We start from the raw sequence: 12049 nt of genomic DNA on the forward strand, positions 1-12049 counted from the left end.
TATTTCTCAGGGATATTTCATAAATCCCTGTCCTTGCATGGATTTTTCTCTAGCTGAGAATTAGTTTCAGTTCTGCTCAGCTGCTCCCAACTCCTGCCACAATTCCCTAAAGCTCTGGAGGGCAGGGAAAAATATTTATCTCTGAATGAAATAAAATCAAACATAAAACTTGGGAGACGAAAAGAAGTAACTTTTTACAAGAGTCTTGTAATGGATGTATGAAACAAAAGGTAGGGAAAACCAAATGAAAGGTGGCTGGTGAGAGAGTGAAGCAGACCATTAATCCATTCTACATAATCAGTTATAGCTAGGGATGAGGGGGAAATTCAATTCTGTTCACATTTAAAGGCAAATTTATCAAATTTCCACTTTACGAAACAATATGAGAACCGAAACACAGTCATCCTTTGAAAAGGATGAATTATCTGAATTTTGCTGTGGGAGTTCATTGTCACAATTTAAAAAGACAGAAGGGAGGGCAGTCTTTGCCATCTGCCTAAAGGGAACCAGCTGCCATTTGTGTTCTCCTCTCCCAGACCTGTCTTTAGCGGCCATTCCACCTGGCTCTGCCTGGCTGCATCGGCTCAGCTGGGATCAATCACCATGTTATTCTCTGGCCCTACAAGATTTTAAGCAGACCCTAAAGAAAGCACATTTGTTCTCTGCTGCTTTAATGGAATGATTTCAACTGGGTGGTGGAAATTGTGGTGCTGGTTTTATTCTGTTTTGTCTATGTGTTTTATTAGTATAATAGGCTTTGCTACTTTTATGGGCAAGCTATTTTAATTTTTTTGGGTTGCTTAAATTCTGTTTTATATTATTAAACCATGCTGTTTAATGTTATAGTATGTGTGCTGTTTTCTCCTGAAAAGTGGGATAAAAATCTATTACACAAACTGTCTCCTCCTACATTGGCTGTTCCAGCTGGTTATCAAATAACATTATGTAAAAATTGTTATCTGAATTAGCCTGCCCTCTTTTTCCCTTCCTGCCCTTTCCCCATTTATTTTGTATCTGTGAATAAGGTCATGTTGACACAATACATTTAAAGTACATGGGTTGCCCCAAAGAATCCTGGGAACTGTGGTTTAACCATAACAGAGTTACAATTTCCAGATCCCTTAACAAACGACAGTTCCCAGGATTCTTCCGGGAAAGCCATGTACTTTAAACGTATGGCGTCAACATGACCTTATTCACAGATACAAAATAAATGGGGAACTTGCATTTGTGCCAGGCTGAATGGAGTTGGATGTGGCAGATCTCCACCTGAGATGGCCACCATCTGAAGAAGGCCAGTAATCTTGGAGACTTTCCAGATGAACATATAATAGTCCATTGGTGGAGAGGGGTAAGTGCCTCAGCCTGGCTCAGCTGAGACTGGCACAAGTGGAGTCAGTGTAAGCTGGCATAAAGCCAGTAGTGGAAAAGACCACCCCCTGTCAAACTGCTACTCCATGCCCCTTTTGAGTTTGATTGATGACATCAGCAGATATCCCGCCTCGGAAATCCCACCTCTGAATTTCTGGTCCCCTGATGACTTCACCAGATATCCTGACACCCAGAAGTTCCAACCCCTGATGTCCCACCCTGGAAACGGAAGCCATGTGACCCCCTGTGAGCATGTGGCCCCCCACTGGACCAAAGGAAGCATTTTAAACTCAAAATAGGGTCCTGGATTGGTCCTATGGGGCATGTGTCCCCTCTATGAGCACATGGACTCTAGGGGACCAATCTGAAGAGGTTTAAGCCCCGTAGGTCAAAATAGGGTGCTGGAAATAGGGTCCATTTTGCCCCCCCTCAACATTAGCCCAACTGGGACAAGTGACCCCTCTACAGCTATGTCACCCAATCACAGACCAATAGGGTGAGGTTTTGAAGCCTCAACCAACCAGAAAGGGGATGGCAAGACCTGGCACAGAACTCCATTTTGCATGCCCAGACACGTTCTGAGGATTGAACATGGAAGCATCAAGAGCAGCATTGGGGCTAGAAGGTTTTTCCTATCCTCCAGCAACTTTGAACATGCACTCAAAAAAGCCAGTAAAGCCTAGGAGTTTATTGTTCCCACCAGCAGGTATGAAAATTAGCTGACGAAAGGAAGAACCTGCACATTTCAGAAAAAAAGGTTCTGTTTCGACAACAAGCTTCCCTGTAGCGGTATTTACTGCCAGACAAGATCCAGACCCTGAAACCTATTCCAGGCAAATTCTAGTGAACCCTGGTCTGACAGAGTGTGATTGTGGGTGTGATCTGAAGGCTCATTTCCTGAAGGAAGAAGAACGTATGAAATCTGCAGAGGTTGTGGTCAGAGGTGTACTTTTTAAACCCTTTGAGGAAATGGAAAGTGAAGAAAATGAGTGGCCGGAAGATTTAAATGAAGGCATGGAGCAAGGGAGTCCACAGGTAAGTGCTTTTTCTGAGTGCTGTTTTTAATAGTGTTTTTTCCCCCCAGTTTGGTGCAACCTCATTACTAAAGTGCCTCCTTGCTTTCTACAGGAAGGTGTGCCTGAACTGAACCCGAGGACATCAGGAAAATATGGCTGTGATTTAGGTTGCTTACAGTTGTGATGCAGCAAGAGAAAATAATTTATCACCAATATTTTTAGAGATTACCTTTGACAAGATAAGTGTGGCTTCAATGCATTGAGGAAGTTCTTGGCAGACAATCAAATAACTGGACTGGAAAGAAGTGTACAGAGTAAAATGCAGATTTTAGGGCAAGGATTGCTGAAGGACTGCAACAGTGAGGCTGGATCTCGCTGCCCAACATTTGGATTTACTTACTTTTGGATCTTGTTTACTACTTGCTTTGACTGAGATCACTTTATACTAAAATTCTTATTTCTTAATTGAAGCTTCCTCACTAACCTTCTTGGCAGTTTGGATTAGTGGCATATGCTTTGCAACTGTTGAGCAGCTAAATTAAAGCAGAGTGCTGTGCGAGAACTCTTTTTCTCTCAATAGGTCAGCTACCAGAATATGATAAATCTAAGCACTATAAATGAAAAACTCTTCGCAAAGTTTGCCCTCCCTCCCCACTCTGATGAGTTTTCAGTGCCAATTAGAGATGCAATTATGCACTCAAGTTTTTGGTACTGGATTCCAAGTAGTTGGAATCAATAATTTATCTGTTCAGGCTTTTTCTTTTTCTTCCTTCCTTTTTTTTACACCCATAGCATTATGTTTTGTTGTTTGACATAGGTTTTAAAGTCAGTGTTTAATTACGGTTTTAATATGATAGTGTATTTTTAAAAAAATAAAATATAAAACATTAGCTGCCCTGATTGCCTTTGGGAGGAAGGGCAGGATAGAGATTTAAGTAATAAACTATGTAGAAGTTATGCACAGAGTGGAACTACAACAGCTAAATAAAATGAAGCACACAACCCACAACACTTTACTTCTAATCTAAAATTAGTCTAAAACTTTTCAGGCCCAGGACCTACCTTTTATTCCTAACCTACAATATGGACTTTTAGAAAGAACATTTAATTCTTTATTTCTTATGATATATAGCACTCTATTTCTCCTTATCTGCCTATCTTCTGTGCTTTCCCACTCTTCCATTTCTTTTGCTATCTGTAAAAATCTGAAGCAAACAAGCAAAAAGAAAATAGTGGTTGTGTGACCTACCATATTCAAGGCTGTGATCCAGGTGTGGGTTGCCCATGAAGAAGGGCTGTGAGAGACCTTCCAGATGTACATATTGATAGAGAGGCAAAAGCACATATTTCTTTACTAGAACAAAGACAGGGCTGGGTTTCTGCAAGCGGTGTTGGATGATGCCCTGTCCAGCTCCACCCATCCAACGATGGGTTGGATGGAGGTGCATAGCTCAGTGGTAGAGCATATGTCTTCCAAGCCAAAGGCTGAAGGTTCAATCCTTGGGCAAGGCTCTTGACTGAAACTTTGAAGAATCACTGCCAGTTAATGATGACAAATCTGAGCTAGATGGACCAATGATCTGATGCCGAAAGACAGCTTTCTATGTTCCTGTGCATCTGTGTGGCTATGATCAACAAAATATGGCCTTTACCACAATCAGCTGAAATATTTCTCTTGGTATCAAATACTTTTGCCCTAGGGAATGGGGGAATATGTGAGTGCATCAAGTAAAGAATGTCTGTAGCCAGGAGCAGTTTGCTTATTACCATGTAAGTAATTTGTTCAAAATGCTTGCTTGTAAGTGATGCCATCAGTCATTTCATGGAGCACACTGCCTCTACTTACAGGCAGTGGAGCCCCAAGATGAAGACAAAGACAACATTGTCTAACTTCTCTCCCCTCACAATTTGTCTGTGTGCATCGCTTTGCCATTAAAACTGTTTTTTTGGTATGAACAGTATATTGTTTTGGATACATTGTTTTTGTTCCTAATAAATACTGGTAATCTCTAATTAAGTCATACTCTGAGTAGACCCATTGAAATCAATGGACATAAGTTAGTAATGATGACCAATGCCCTCCAAATGTTGCTGGTCATCCCTGACCATTGACCATGCTGGGTAAGGCTGATGGGAGCTGGAGTCCAAGAACATGTGCAGGGCCACAACTTTCCCACCTCTGTACATGACTAACTTAAGGCCATTAAATTATGGGGCAGAGTAAGGAACCACTGATTCGTCTAATAGATTCAGAATCCAATAAATTTTATTTTTGCAGATAAGCTGCAAAGACTTATTCTGTGGAAAAAAATGAGCATCTTCATGAGTTGCAGAGGAATGTTTCTATTCTTTCTTTTGTATTGTGTTCAACGGCTTAGCTTCCCTGTTAAAGATTTATGGTCAAATTGACCGAGGCTGGTTCGTGTGGTAATGCTGCTGTGATGTGGTGTTCTGTTCCACTGATCTTTGGCCCCCATGGCTTTATTAAGCTGTGCATGCTGAAATCAAGGAACCCTCATTTTTTAAATTAACAGAGGACAAGAAAGGTCAACAAACAGGTTTAGACCAACAACAGCAGCAATTCATTGAATACTGGTGCTGCTATGACAATATTGCAAAGGGGGAATGTCCAGATCTTGGCTGCTCTTTAGTATCCAGAGGGATTTCAACGTTTGTGTCTCTGGCTAAAGGCTGATTTATCTGTTTCTTTTTTTGAAACAATGTCGTTCCTATTAGGGGCCATCATTGAGAGAAGACTCGTGAATGCCCACGATAATTAAGTCAAGAGCCACGTGAGATCGTTCATCCAATTGGGAAGGGTGTTGGAGCAGCGTATAAAAGGCTGCTCCTTCTTTCCTGCTCTTGCCTTTTTCGCCTCGTGGCATATGCAGTTGGATCGCGCTTCCCGTGGCTCCGTTGGCGTATTGTAGTGATTGTTTCTATTTACTCTAATTTTAATAGCTTGGTTGTCCCCGATTTTATTGCCTTAATACTTTTCTTGATTTTTCCCGAGCCCCGCCGATCAGCTGGGCGGCGGGTGTTCGCCCGCACGTCCTGCGGCTTCTTGCCGGCTGTTTACTTCCCGTTTGTTTCCTCTGTTGTGTTTTAAGCTTTAGTTTCCTTGCTTGCTTTTTAGGTTAGCGTTTGGGAGTTGCAGCTGGTGCATTATTTGTTCTGTGTTAATTGGAATTTATTTCTTTCCTCGTGCTTTAGCTTTCGTTCTTGTTGATATTCTGCCCCCCTCCCCCCCTCCCCTTTCGTTTTCCTCCGCGTACTTGTAGTTTATTTGTTATTTTGTTGATTGTTTTTATTTCATTGTCGAGCATTCCCTATATAAATTCATAGTTTTATTATAATAATTCATTGTTCTGTGTTGAATTTGTTGTAGAATCCTGTTAATTGTTGGTTTTAATCCCATACTGTATAAAATAATAGCATTAATTGTAACATTTAAGTTGTAATAATAATAAATATATTAAAAATATATAAATAGATATTTCAATAAATACAAATTTAGAAAATAATAATAATAATAGAGTAAATATATTTCCAATTGTTAGTATCCATTTTGTCATTGGTATTTTGTGCGTGCTGATTAATTTTGTGAATTTTAGCATGTTAGAATAGTGGTAGTAAGTATAAATTTTGTTAATTGTGTACTTGTTTTTTCCTTGTTTTTTGACAATGCCGCCTAAGAAGGTGCAACAGAAGAAAGGGGTTCGGGTGGTGAAGCAGACCACGAAGCGCCCTCCATCATTGCAGACTCATTCTTCTGATGAAGATGAGGATTTGGGGACCATCCGTGCCTTGGTGGCTAGAGTTGAGGCATTGGAAAAGGAACGCAGACAGCCTACAGATGTCGAAGTGGGTCCCAGTTCTGGACTTGCAGGTAAGAAATCTGCTAGGTTGGCTTCCAGGATGCCTAAATCTCGTATGCTTGCGGATTTAGTTTCTAGGATCGGTGTGCTGGAAGCTGCTACGGCCGTTGAGGAGTCTTCAGGGCATACGCCTCAAGCCGGTTTGCCTGCAGTTCCGTCTACGACTCTTGCCTCGCCTGCGGCAGAGCATTGGCAAGTACAGCTGACCGTTCCTCCGGCATCGGCCACGTTCACTCCTGGGGCTCCAGGGTTCACCATGTTGCATGTTGTTGCTTCTCTGGCAGCTTATACAGGTGAGCAGCAATCATATCTTCATGATACACATACATATGCCTCATGTGCCCCTAATCGGGATTCCTCAGTTGCAGATTCTCATGTGCGTGGCGATGCTATGCACCCTGCGGTGTTTATGGGGGGGTGTTGGTGCCTCAGCACCCACAGCTCCCTTGGCCGGCTGCTGCAGTGTCTCCTTGGCAGCCGTCTTCAGCTTCTTCTCTGGCGCCTGTTCATTTGCCCCTGCCTCAGGGAGTTTACCCACAGGGCGATACATCGCTTCCTCTGGGAGACCATTTATTGTTAGGAACTAAAGAAAAAAATTGGCGCGGAGAATATATAGATTTGTTTTCTCTCCTGTTTCATGAAAACGAAACAAAGCCTAAGGAAGGTCAAGAGGGTAAGGAGCGTGAGGCTGCTATCAAACGTAGGGTCGATCGAGTCTGGCCTAATTAGTTGAAAGCCTATACTATTTATATGGGTGTCATGACTCAGGCTTATCCGGCCAGGGCCTTGTCCATGATAAAATATCAGGACATTGTGCATCGTGCCTTCAGGGAATTCTCTGGCACCGCTTGGTTGCGGTATGATGAGAATTTCAGGCAAAGAGCGGCATTGGATCCCACCCTTCGTTGGGATGTCGAGCATGCTGGTCTTTGGTTGCGATCTATGACCCCCGCCAGGCCTACTTTGGGCAATAGAGCTGATAGTGGGCATTTATTAGCACGGGCGCAGACTTCCGCTTTTGACTCCAGCCAAGGCGGGCATTGGGTTCAATCCCAGCAAGTCTGCTGGACATTTAATAGCTCTGGTAGATGCCTTAGACGCCCCTGTAGGTTCAGGCACGCCTGCGCACTGTGCAGTGGCACCCACCCCAGTTCCTCATGCCAGAAGGCACGTACGGTTCGACAGGGCACAGGGGAGCATCAACAGCCCAAACGCGGTTCTGGCAACAGCGGCGGTACGTCGCAAGGCCAGTAGCCCAGTCAAGCTGGTTCCTTTGGCTAAGCTGTTGGAGTGTTATCCTAATAGGCAAGCTGCTAGTTTCATACTTCATGGTTTCACGGTTGGTTTTCGCATCCCCTAGCAATCCTAGGATTGCTACATCAGTAGTCAATCAGCCATCTCTCAGTAATTTGGCACCTGTTGTGTTGGCTAAGCTCAATAAGGAGATAATTGCCGACCGTATCTCAGGCCCCTTTCCCTACCTGCCTTTGGAAAATTTGCGGATTTCCCTGTTAGGTATCGTGCCTAAGAAGCAGGCTGGTGAATACCAGCTTATTCATAATTTATCATATCCAAAAGGTGCCTCTATTAATGATGGCATTTCGTCGTTACATGCATCAGTTAAATATACTTCTTTTGATGAGGCAGTGAGAGTAGTTAGGAGGGCCAGTAGGGGTGCTTTAATGGCGAAGTGTGATATAAAATCAGCTTTTCGCCTCCTACCAGTACATCCTGATGATGTCGATTTACTTGGTTTTAAATTTCAAGGACAGTTTTACGTAGATAGGGCTATGCCAATGGGTTGTTCCGTGTCTTGTGCCGCTTTCGAAGCATTCAGCACGTTTCTTGAATGGGCATTGCGGAGGAAAGCCTCGTCCTCCTTCTCTGCTCATTATCTTGATGATTTTTTATTTGTAGGGCCGGCTGGCTCTTCTCACTGCCTCCATTTGATGCAATCTTTTACCTCTTTAACTGAGGAACTTGGAGTCCCATTAGCTCCTGAAAAGTCAGAGGGGCCTTCTACTTCCCTTATTTTCTTAGGGATCCAGCTAGACACGGTAGCTCAGTCTTCACGTTTGACGCTGGATAAGTTGGTTGTCCTGCGCCAACTGCTTCAATCCATTCTTGGGTTGAAAAAGCTCACATTGGCTCATTTACAGGAGCTTGTGGGTCATTTAGTCTTTGCTTCCAAAGTCATTTCCCCCAGTCGTGCATTCCTCAGGCGTTTATGTGACGCCATGAAGGGTGTTCACTCTCATTTTCATTTCATTAGGATCACGGCAGGAATGAGAGTGGATATGCACATGTGGCTTGACTTCCTGATGGATTTCAATGGCCTTTCCTTTTGGCGGGAGGAATTGTTATTGGAAGCAGAATTGCAGGTGCATTCTGATGCTGCTGGCGGCATTGGTTTTGGAGTAATATTTAGATCCCAGTGGTGTACTGAGCAGTGGCCGGCCAGTTGGCGGGCTAACAGAATTACTTCCGATTTGACATTTTTGGAATTTTTTCCAATAGTAGTTGCAGTTCACATCTGGCCATTGGAATTTAAGAATCGCACTGTGCGCTTCTGGTGTGACAATTGGTCCACTGTTTGCGTTATTAATGCCCAAACTTCTAGGTCTCCTCGTGTTATGCGCTTAGTGCGGGCCTTTGTCTTGCAATGTTTGCGATTTAATATTTTATTCCTGGCCAGGCACGTTCCAGGTTTACTAAATTCCATTGCTGATGCCCTTTCCCGCTTACAGATGGCGCGCTTTCGGGAGCTTGCACCTGGAGCGGTACTGGATCCTGTACCAATCCCACCTTTCCTGTGGAACCTTGGCAACTAGAAGTTGGGGTTGCGATTGCCGCTGCTCTTGCTCCCAGTACTCAAAATGCGTATGAGCGTTCATTCGCTAAGTTCCAGTCTTTTCGCACCAGCAAGGAGTTGCCTTTGGCGTGGCCTATTCCAGTGGATCATCTATTGCAGTTTATGATATTTCTAAAAGGGTTAAATAATTCTGTTTCAACTATCGCCGGTCACCTCTCGGCGCTGGCCTTTATATCTAAGGCATGGGGGCTGCCGGATCATTCTGTAGATTTTAGGGTCAGAAAGGTCCTTGAGGGTTGGTCGCGTGCTGCTCCCAGGTCCGCTGACCGGTGGAGGCCAATCACGCCCGATGTTCTCCTCCAGATCCTGGCATTGTTTCGCACTTTATGCTCATCCCAGTATGAGTCGCACCTTTTCGCCGCAGTAACTCTGACAATGTTTTATGGTGCTTTTTGCCCTAGCGAAGTATTGGCCCCCTCTAAGCATGATGTGACCTATCGAGCCTTATGCTTTGGCGATTGCACATTAGGTGCTCATATAGTTAGGTTTTCCCTGCGTGTCTCTAAGACCGATCAAAAAGGCCGTGGCAGTATTGTGTTTTTACGCAGCTGCCAGGTCTCAGACTTGTGCCCTGTGGCTGCAATGCAGCAATTCCTGTCTCTACGGCCAGCGGGCCAGCGTTATCTTTTCGTACATGCTGATGGTTCTGCCCTGACTCAATTTCAATTTTGGGCCGTTGTTTGGCGGGCCTTGTTGGCCAGTGGTCGCGATGCTGGAGTCTATGGGCTGCATTCCTTCCGTATTGGTGCGGCTATGGCTGCGGCCCTCGTGGGCATGAGCGTTAGCGATATACAGGCAATTGGAAGATGGCGTTCCGATGCATTTAAATCTTATGTCAGGTTTTAATAATTGGATTTTGTTTTTGTTTTCTTAGGTTTGCTAAGCCTCCCAATCCCTGTGAGGATCGTCTTGTGTGGCCACTCAATTTTGTTTTGGGCCCATCGGCGGGCATCTTCGTCAGCTCCTGGGACTCAACTGCACCTTTCCTCCATAGCTACAGTTCGTTGGGTAGCCCGGAGGGGCATGTTATGGGACAAGTTTTTGCCTTCTGTGTGCCAGATTATGTCTTCGGCTGATCAGCCTCATATATTGTTGATTCATTTGGGGGGAAATGATCTTGTGTAGCATCCTGGAATGGATCTGCTGCTCAAGGTCACGCGTGATCTCACATGGCTTATTAGTTCATATCCCCACCTTATAATTGTGTGGTCAGATATGCTAGTTAGAAGGGTGTGGAGGGGTGCTTTTCATCCCAATAGGATCGATAGAGCCAGGAAATGGGTTAATAGAAAGATCAGGGCTCTTGTCCTGTCGCTTGGTGGGGCATTTATTCCCCACGATGGGATTAGGTTCCATGTCACACATTTGTTTCGAGGAGATGGGGTTCATCTTTCAGAGCAGGGTTGCGATTTTTTTTTGGAGGATCTTATGAGGGGTTTAAGGGGCTTGTTATCTTCATTGGGTTGAGGGGACCAAGCTTCAGCTGATCCCCTCTTGTGGCATAGAATTCAGGCAGGTGAGGTATATGGGGATTATATTTAGGCGGTTAAGGCATCCTGAAAAAGGGGCACTCCCCAGGGAACCATCAGGGCTTCACGTCTGGTGCGGATCTGGGTAGTGTCCTTGAGGGACTGGCTTGCGCATCATGGTGAACGCCTGTACGGCGGGGCCATGGTGTGGAGGTTGGAACCATGCACATGGCTCCAAGAGCAAGGAGGGAGGAGTCCACCCACATCCTTGACTCTGGAGTTATGTAATTTTGAGAATTGATGCCTTTAGAAGGTGGGAGTGGAGTCCCACGTAGTTAGGTTTTGCCTCACCTGCCCGAAGCTATTATATTTGAATAATTGATTGTCTTGCTTTGGATTTAGTGTGTTATATTTAATAAATATAACATTATTCCAATCTTGTGTCACGAGTCTTCTTTGTGTGGTGGCAATACATTATTCTTGTGAACTGATTACATAGTATTGATCAAGCATACATCTATAAATATACTGAGTTTAAATCTCTAATCTTGAATTTACGTTAGGAATCTAAATTTAAAATGTTTTCCATGTTTTTTCTTATTTGCCGGGCCAAATTACTAAGTGACAGCTGAACGTCAAAAAGACTAAAGTAATGACAACAGAAGATTTGTGTAACTTTAAAGTTGACAATGAGGACATTGAACTTGTCAAGGATTATCAATACCTCGGAACAGTCATCAACCAAAATGGAGCCAATAGTGAAGAAATTAGAAGAAGGCTAGGACTGGGAAGGGCAGCTATGAGAGAACTAGAAAAGGTCCTCAAATGCAAAAATGTATCACTGAATACTAAAGTCAGGATCATTCAGACCATGGTATTCCCGATTTCTATGTATGGATGTGAAAGTTGGACAGTGAAAAAAGCAGATAAGAGAAAAATCAACTCATTTGAAATGTGGTGTTGAAGAAGAGCTTTGAGGATACCATGGACTGCGAAAAAGATGAATAATTGGGTGTTAGAAAAAATTAAACCAGAACTATCACTAGAAGCTAAAATGATGAAACTGAGGTTATCATACTTTGGACACATAATGAGAAGACATGATTCATTAGAAAAGATAATAACGCTGGGAAAAACAGAAGGGAATAGAAAAAGAGGAAGGCCAAACAAGAGATGGATTGATTCCATAAAAAAAGCCACAGACCTGAACTTACAAGATCTGAACAGTGTGGTTCATGACAGATGCTCTTGGAAGTCACTGATTCATAGGGTCACCATAAGTCGTAATCGACATGAAGGCACATAACAACAACAATGATAATGTCATCACGATACACAGCAAAATTCACAGGACAATCCTAAGCATGCTTACTCAAAAGAACCCCCCCCCATGTTTAATGGGCCTTATTCCCAGGTAAGTGTGCACTGGACTGTATCCTCAGA

At 43.7% G+C, this 12049-nt stretch overlaps 1 protein-coding gene across 1 annotated transcript in view; it reads right to left on the bottom strand.

Moving 5' to 3' along the window:
- The window catches only part of TNR (tenascin R), a 223338-nt gene that overhangs the window by 172616 nt on the left and 38673 nt on the right, over positions 1-12049 (bottom strand). The gene's annotated exons all lie outside the window — the stretch shown is intronic.

This window comes from Rhineura floridana, chromosome 6 (genome assembly GCF_030035675.1).
Source record: "Rhineura floridana isolate rRhiFlo1 chromosome 6, rRhiFlo1.hap2, whole genome shotgun sequence".
In the NCBI taxonomy this organism is placed as follows: Eukaryota; Metazoa; Chordata; class Lepidosauria; order Squamata; family Rhineuridae; genus Rhineura; species Rhineura floridana.